We start from the raw sequence: 7,027 nt of genomic DNA, 5'->3' as shown, positions 1-7,027 counted from the left end.
ATCTTCTGTGTAGTTAATCCTTCATAATCTGGTACTGTACAGATTTTTAAGAGTATTAGAATCAATTCCAATACAGAAATAAGGTCAAATGTGTTCTCTAAATCACTAAAAATATAGAGACGAGATTTATCATTTAAATCATAGACTGAAAACTCACTCAACTCAGAATCTAGTAAAATGCCAGTCTCCCTGGGTCTCATTTTCAGCAGAAGCTGGATTTTGTTAGGACCCAGTGCAACATCGTTTCTTTCAACACATCACCCAGCTGCCCAGAATCCATTTACTACTAACGGCTGATTCTTCCTGTTTCTGAGAAACCTTCATGATCTATCTGGGCTTGTTTCCTACTTCCACCTCCTCCTGCCTGCCTGAATTAAGTCTCTCAGAACCCAGGACAGCTGAGCAGATTACAACCCCAGTGGGTCATTATGAAAGTTGCCTTCTGTCTTTCCACACTGCGTGATATTTCTATTGGAGACAGCAAGGTGAGGATCTAAAAACACATCTGCTTTAGTTACCATGATAATTTTGCAGAGGCTAGGATATCCTGGAGAAATGATAAAAGTGTTTTACGCTTTTAGGCTTGTTATAAAGTATTTTAGTTATTAGCCTACACCTGCCATAATCGGGTGTCCCCAATTCTACTTCTGACTAGACGCCCTCCCCCTCTATCACCCTTAGTAGATGTTTCTGTGCGGGAACACAACAGGAATACTTTATTAGGTTTTCATTTTGCTTTTAAAACTATCCACATGTCCATCCTATATTGTACTTTTTGCTTCTGCAACACTGATTTGCTGGCATGCATAGTCATCACCCTCCCGACTTATTCTACACTATTTTTCAACGGCTGATGCAATTCCAGAATTTTCCTGCGATGGGGCAGCCTTCTGTAGGAGTCACACGTAGGGCTTCCAGCGTTCAGTGCAACATAGAACCTTACAGAAGGGGGTCAGAAACTGTGATTCTCGCCCACAAGTTTCAGACCTTCCTCCGCCTCTCGCTTCCGGAGTAGCTTATCGATTTCAGTTAAGTTACTCAGCCGAGGACAGAGAGGGGGGAGGGGCAGGTCACATAGACGCTGACGCGAGTGACAGCAGCGCCCGCAGTCCGTGGTCCCCGTTGTCCAGACAGAGGGGCAGTGCGCCCTCTGCTGGAGACGGCCGCGGCTGGCACAGCTACTCCCAGCAGGAAGCCGCAGGGAAGCGAAGGTAACTCAACGGGGAGGCCTGGCTCTCCAGGGCGCCACCGACTGGAAAGTGGAGACCTCCCCAGACCTCGGAGACTGCTCAGCAGTCTTGCGGTCTCCTTGGCCGGCCACACTCATGGCTGCACTGATGCCTATTGCCCTGCAGCTACCCAGCTGCTTCTGTATCATCTGCAGCCTGATGCAGATGAGTCAGGCTCCCCCAGCTCCTTACTTTGTAGTTCGCATTAAGGCAAGCTAAGTTCAATGTCTTTTTTGCTTCCCCAAAGCAGAAATATCTCACAGAGGAGGCAGATGGGTCCCTCTGGTCATAAGCTGTACAATCAATCAGTCTCTAAACAGCATTTACTTTTTTCCTTTTCCTTCTCTTTTTTGTTTAAAGAATTACAACTGTTCGGAAGAGTTGCAAGTACAGCACAAAGACTCTTTTTCCTGAATCATTTGAGAGTAGTTGTCATCTGATGTCACCTCTGAATAGTTTGTATGGTTTTCTTCTTTCCTCTTAGATAACCAAGACACAACCATCAAAACCGGGAATTTAATGTTGATACATGACTATCATCTAACTCTTGGACCCCATTCAAGTTGCATCGGTTGTCCCAGTAATACTATTTTATTTTTTTTTATTTTTATTTTTTGAGACAGAGCCTCAAGCTATTGCCCTGGGTAGGGTGCCGTGGCATCACAGCTCACAGCAACCTCCAACTCCTGGGCTCAAGTGAGTCTCCTGCCTCCACCTCCCAAGTAGCTGGGACCACAGGCGCCCGCCACAACACCTGGCTATTTTTTTTTGGTTGCAGCCATCGTTGTTGTTTGGCGGGCCCGGACTGGGGATTCGAACCTGCCACCTCAGGTGTATGTGGCTGGCGCCTTAGCCACTGGAGCCACAGGCGCCAAGCCTATTTATTTATTTTTGAAACATAGTCTCATTTTGTTACTCTCAATAGAGTGTGGCAGCATCACAGCTCACAGCAACCTCAAACTCTTGGGCTTAAGCAATTCTCTTGCCTCAGCCTCCCGAGTAGCTAGGACTACAGGTGCCCGCCACAATGCCCAGCTATTTTTGTTGTTGTTGTTATTGTTTAGCAGGCCCGGGCTGGGTTTGAACCCTCCATCATGTGTATGTGGCTGGCTAAGCTACGGGTGCCGAGGCCCAGTATTATTATTTATGGCAAAAGAATCCAGCTCATCATCACATGTGGCAATTAATGGCCATGTCCCTTTAGTTTCTAAGCCTGGGAAAAGTGCCTTGGTCTTTCCCTGACATGACCTGATACTTTTGAAGATTTAGGCCAGTTATTTTGTAGCCATCCCTTCATTTGTGTTTGGCTGACGTTTCCTCTCTACTAGATTCAGGTTATACATCTTCGGCAGAAATAGAAATGATGTGATGCTGTGTTTTTCTCATTGTATCCTGGTAGAGGATGTGTGATTTCAATTTGTCCCATTACTGATGATGTTTCTTTACTCCTTCTGCCAATCCACCCCCCACTATAAAGTTATTCTCCACTCCCTACCCCTGACCCTGCAGGGATGTCCCTTACCCTATCTTGGCTATGACCGCATGCACCAGGCCACCCCTAGTCTGAACACCCTTCTCACCCAGCTGGGGCTCTGACATCCCACTGTCTGTTCCACCTAATGGCTTTAAGATTGACTTGTTCAAGAACAGAAAGGAGGGAAGTGAAAAGTGGAAGGACCTTTATTCACTTTTCAAAATCGACAAGTGGTTCATAGAATAATGAACACACTGTGCCAGGCACAGTCTAAGCACTTTAGGTACATGAATTCATTTGATTTTCTTAACTACCTACGAGGTAAGTACTGATCTTCACCCTGTTTTATAAACAAAACTGAAACACAGAGGTTAAGTCACTTATCCGGGGGACATAGCTGGTGGCTGCCAGAACCAGGGTTTGAACCCAGTCATCTGGCTCTAAAAAGTGCCTTTAACCAGCCCAGACCAGTCTACTTCCACAGAAACTGCTCTTGCATTGGCCATTAATGACCTCCATGTTGCCAAATCTGACGGACAGCTGTCCGTCCTCAGTGTCAGTCAGCGGCCAACCACACCCTTGTTGAAACAGCATTTCTCTTGGCTTCCACAACTCCACTTCTTGAGTTTTCGCCCCACTGTTCTAGTTGCTCTTTCCCAGTCTCCTTCGATGGCTCCCACATCTCTCTTCCTCTTGGGATTTGAATTGCTCAGGGCATGGGCCCAAGAGAGAGCCTCTTTGAGCACATCCAGCTGCTTACTTAGGAGATCTGCCTGGTTTTCTCTTAGGCATCTTAAACTCAACAGGTCCAAAGCTGAGATATTTGTCTTCCTTCCTTCAACCTGAGCCTCCCTTGATTTCCTCCAGTTGAATAAAAATATCATCACTGCCCACTCCACCCTCATTCAATCCACAGCTAAGTTTTATTGTTGCTTCTTCCAAAATGCATCCTGAAAGCTGTCCAGTTCTATCCATTCTTACCCCTTAATTCCCAGCCACCATCATCTCTTTCCTGGGCTCCTTAGCACCCCCTTTTCCCCATTTAGCCTCTTGCTTCACTGCTAAACTGTTACGTGTATGTGGTTTTTTGGTTTTTGTTTGTTTTTAGAGACAGGATCTTGGTCTGTCATCCAGGCTAGAGTGCAATGGGGACCATTAGCTCACTGAAACCTCGAACTCTGAGCTCAAGTGATCCTCCTGCCTCAGCTTCCCGAGGAGCTGGGACTACAGGCATGCCCCACCACGTCTGGCTAATTTTCCTTATTTTTAGGGAGATGAGGTCTTGCTGTGTCCACCCAGGCTGGTCTCAAACTCCTGAGCTCAAGTAATCCTCCTGCCTCGGCCTCCCAAAGTGTTGGGATTACAGGCGTGAGCCACTGCACATGGCCTCCTGCTTCATTCTCGCACCCTCTTAGTCCTCTGCACACAGCACTCAAGGGTCTTGAAAACCAGACAATCCCATCGTATTAGTGTACTGCTTAGAATCCTTCATGGCTGCCCACTGAGCACAGAATGCAGCCAACCCCTCTAGTCCCACGTCATGGCACAGCAGCCCCACCTGACAGGGCCTGGGCCTGCCTGGCCACCTTCATCATCTGCCACTGTCCCTCTTATCTGCCATGCTCCCACTACACTGCCCTTCATTACTTCATATGAGCCTTCCTTCCTCAGGACCTTTGAACATGCAGTTTCTTTGCTTGGAATGCCCTTCCTCCCACTGGTTACCTGACAAACACATGCTCATCCTTCAGGTCTCAGCTCAATTGTCAGTTCCTCAGGGAAACAGTCCATTCTCTGCCCCGTGACCTAAATCTGCTTCCCTCATTTCTCCCTTTCACGGGACTTAGCACATTCTTCATAGGCTTATCACATTTGGTAAGAGTGTATTTGCTTGCAGGCTAATTGGCTTAATAAGTTGTCAGCGTGCCACTGGGCTCCGGCCTCAGCCGTCTTCTCTCTATATTTTATTTCCCAGGTCAGTAGTTCTCAACTAGCATTGGGGGGTAGGGAGTGGAGATTGAGGGAGAACTATTTTGTTCCCTGAGGGGTATTGGAAATGTTTAGAGACATTTTTGATTATCACAACTTGAGCGGAAAGGGGGTACTACTGACATCTAGTAGGTGGAGGCTGCTAACATCCTAGAATGTACAGAACAGCCCCCCACAAATCAAACAATTATCCTGCCCCCAAATGTCTGAGAAACTGTGCCCCAGCCGGTTTCATGGACTCTCATTGTTTTAAATAACATTTATATGGAGGGAACTCCCAAATTTCTCTCCAGGCCAGGTCTCTATCTGGGACAGCTGACTCTTACTACCAACTTAACAGTAGAAACTCCCAGCTGGCTACTTGACATCTCACCCAGATGTCTAACAGCACAAACAAACTCAAACAGCTAAAACCCAAAACCTGATTTCCTTCTGACTCAACCTTCTCAATGGCCCAGGCTAAAAATATAGGAGGCATTCCTGACTCTTCTTTCTCTCACACCCCATATCCAATCAATCACCCAACCAATCAATCTCTCTGCAATTTCCTCAAGACAGAAGGAGTATGGAGCACTCCCCACCACATCCCTACCGACACCCTCACTGTCTTCCACTCAGGACTGGCCTCCCTGCTGCTCCCCTCATCCTCTGTAGTCTGCTCTCAACCCACCACTCAGAGTGATCTTTTAAAAATACAAATAGAGACCAGACATGATGGCTCATGCCTGTAATCCTAGCACTCTGAGAGGCTGAGGCCAGTAGATTGTTTGAGCTTAGGAGTTCAAGACCAGCCTGAGCAAGAGAAAGACCCTGTCTCTACCAAAGACAGAAAAAAAATTAGCCAGACATTGTGGCAGGCACCTGTAGTCCCAGCTACTCAGGATGCTGAAGCAAGAGGATCATTTGAGCCCAAGAGTTTGAGTTTTCTGTGAGCAACAATGATGCCACAGCACTCTACCTAGGGCAACAGAGTGAGACTCTATTAAAAAAAAAAAAAAGAACTTCTCATGCCTCTACACAAAACCCTCCAACTCTTTTTCATCTTGTATAGATAAAAACAAAGTCCTTGGCTCGGCACCTATAGCTCAACGGCTAGGGCGCCAGACACACACGAGAGCTGGTGGGTTCAAATCCAGCCCAGGCCTGCCAAATGACAATGACAACTACAACCAAAAAATAGCCAGGTGTTGTGGTGGGTGCCTATAGTCCCAGCTACTTGGAAGGCTGGGTCAAAAGAATTGCTTAAGCCCAAGAGTTTGAGGTTGCTGTGAGCTGTGACTCCACAGCTCTCTACCCAGGGCAAAATAGGGAGACTCTGTCCCCTCCCCCAAAACAAAAAAACAAAGCCCTTACTGTGGCCTGTAATTCTCTATGTGGTCTGACCCCTCAGTGACCTCCCTAATCTAAACTCTTAGGCTGTAAGAGTCTTTATCAGACTCTTCCCTCTACTTCTCATTGTTTTTCAAACACTCCAAATATGTTAATGCCCCAGGGCCTTTGCACTGTCTGTCTCCTCTTCCTGGAACTTTTCTCTGCCAGATAGCTGCATGGCTTTGCTTTCTTATTTCTTACAGGTCTCTGTATAAAGGGCACCTTCTCAGTGAAGCCTTCCCTGACCACCCTATGTAAGGTATCATGGCAACCCCTCCTGTGGCTCTTTGCTCCGTTTTATTTTTGTCTGGAGGACTTACTATCAACTGATATACTATGTATTTACTTCTTTGTCTGTTAATTACCTGTCTCCCTCTCTGGAAAGAATAGCCTCTGTTTCATTTACTATTGTATACTCTGTGCTCTGCACAGCACTTGGCACATAGCAGGGGATGAAAGAATATTAACATTAGTTCACAGACAAGAAAGCAGGGCTCAGAGGCTTTAAGTAACTCACCCGAATCAAGCCCACAGAGTCACAGGGATTCCCATCACCCAGACCTGTGGATTTACCTCCCTACCCCTTCCCCAAAGAAAGGAAGAGGGTGTTTGGGAGTAAGGATATGGAGGGTTGGGCAGGGGGATGGAGTGTAGTTTTGGACAAAAGGGGACCCCGGGTGAGAGGAGACATTGAGCATTCGTGGGGAAGGATGTCTGAATGGGCAGAGGCCTCCTGAGTCCACCTTTGTGGCATCCCAGGTCTAAGAACCCTGGACATGAAAGAGGTCAGCTTGGCTGGTGAACTTGCCAGTTCCCCCAGGCACCAGCTTCTGGCTACATATATCCCTGAGCATGCCCTGAGCTGTTTCCTCGGAGATGCCAACGCAGCAGCTCCCAGATCTTGACTCCAGAGGTCAGTCTGTAGGTTCCCCAGAGAGAGAGAGAGCCGGCTGGGAGGGGCACG

Source organism: Otolemur garnettii, unplaced genomic scaffold, assembly GCF_000181295.1.
Source record: "Otolemur garnettii isolate 467f Iridium unplaced genomic scaffold, OtoGar3 scaffold00055, whole genome shotgun sequence".
In the NCBI taxonomy this organism is placed as follows: domain Eukaryota; kingdom Metazoa; phylum Chordata; class Mammalia; order Primates; family Galagidae; genus Otolemur; species Otolemur garnettii.
The sequence above is the reverse complement of the archived record's forward strand: the minus strand, read 5'-3'. Positions refer to the sequence as shown.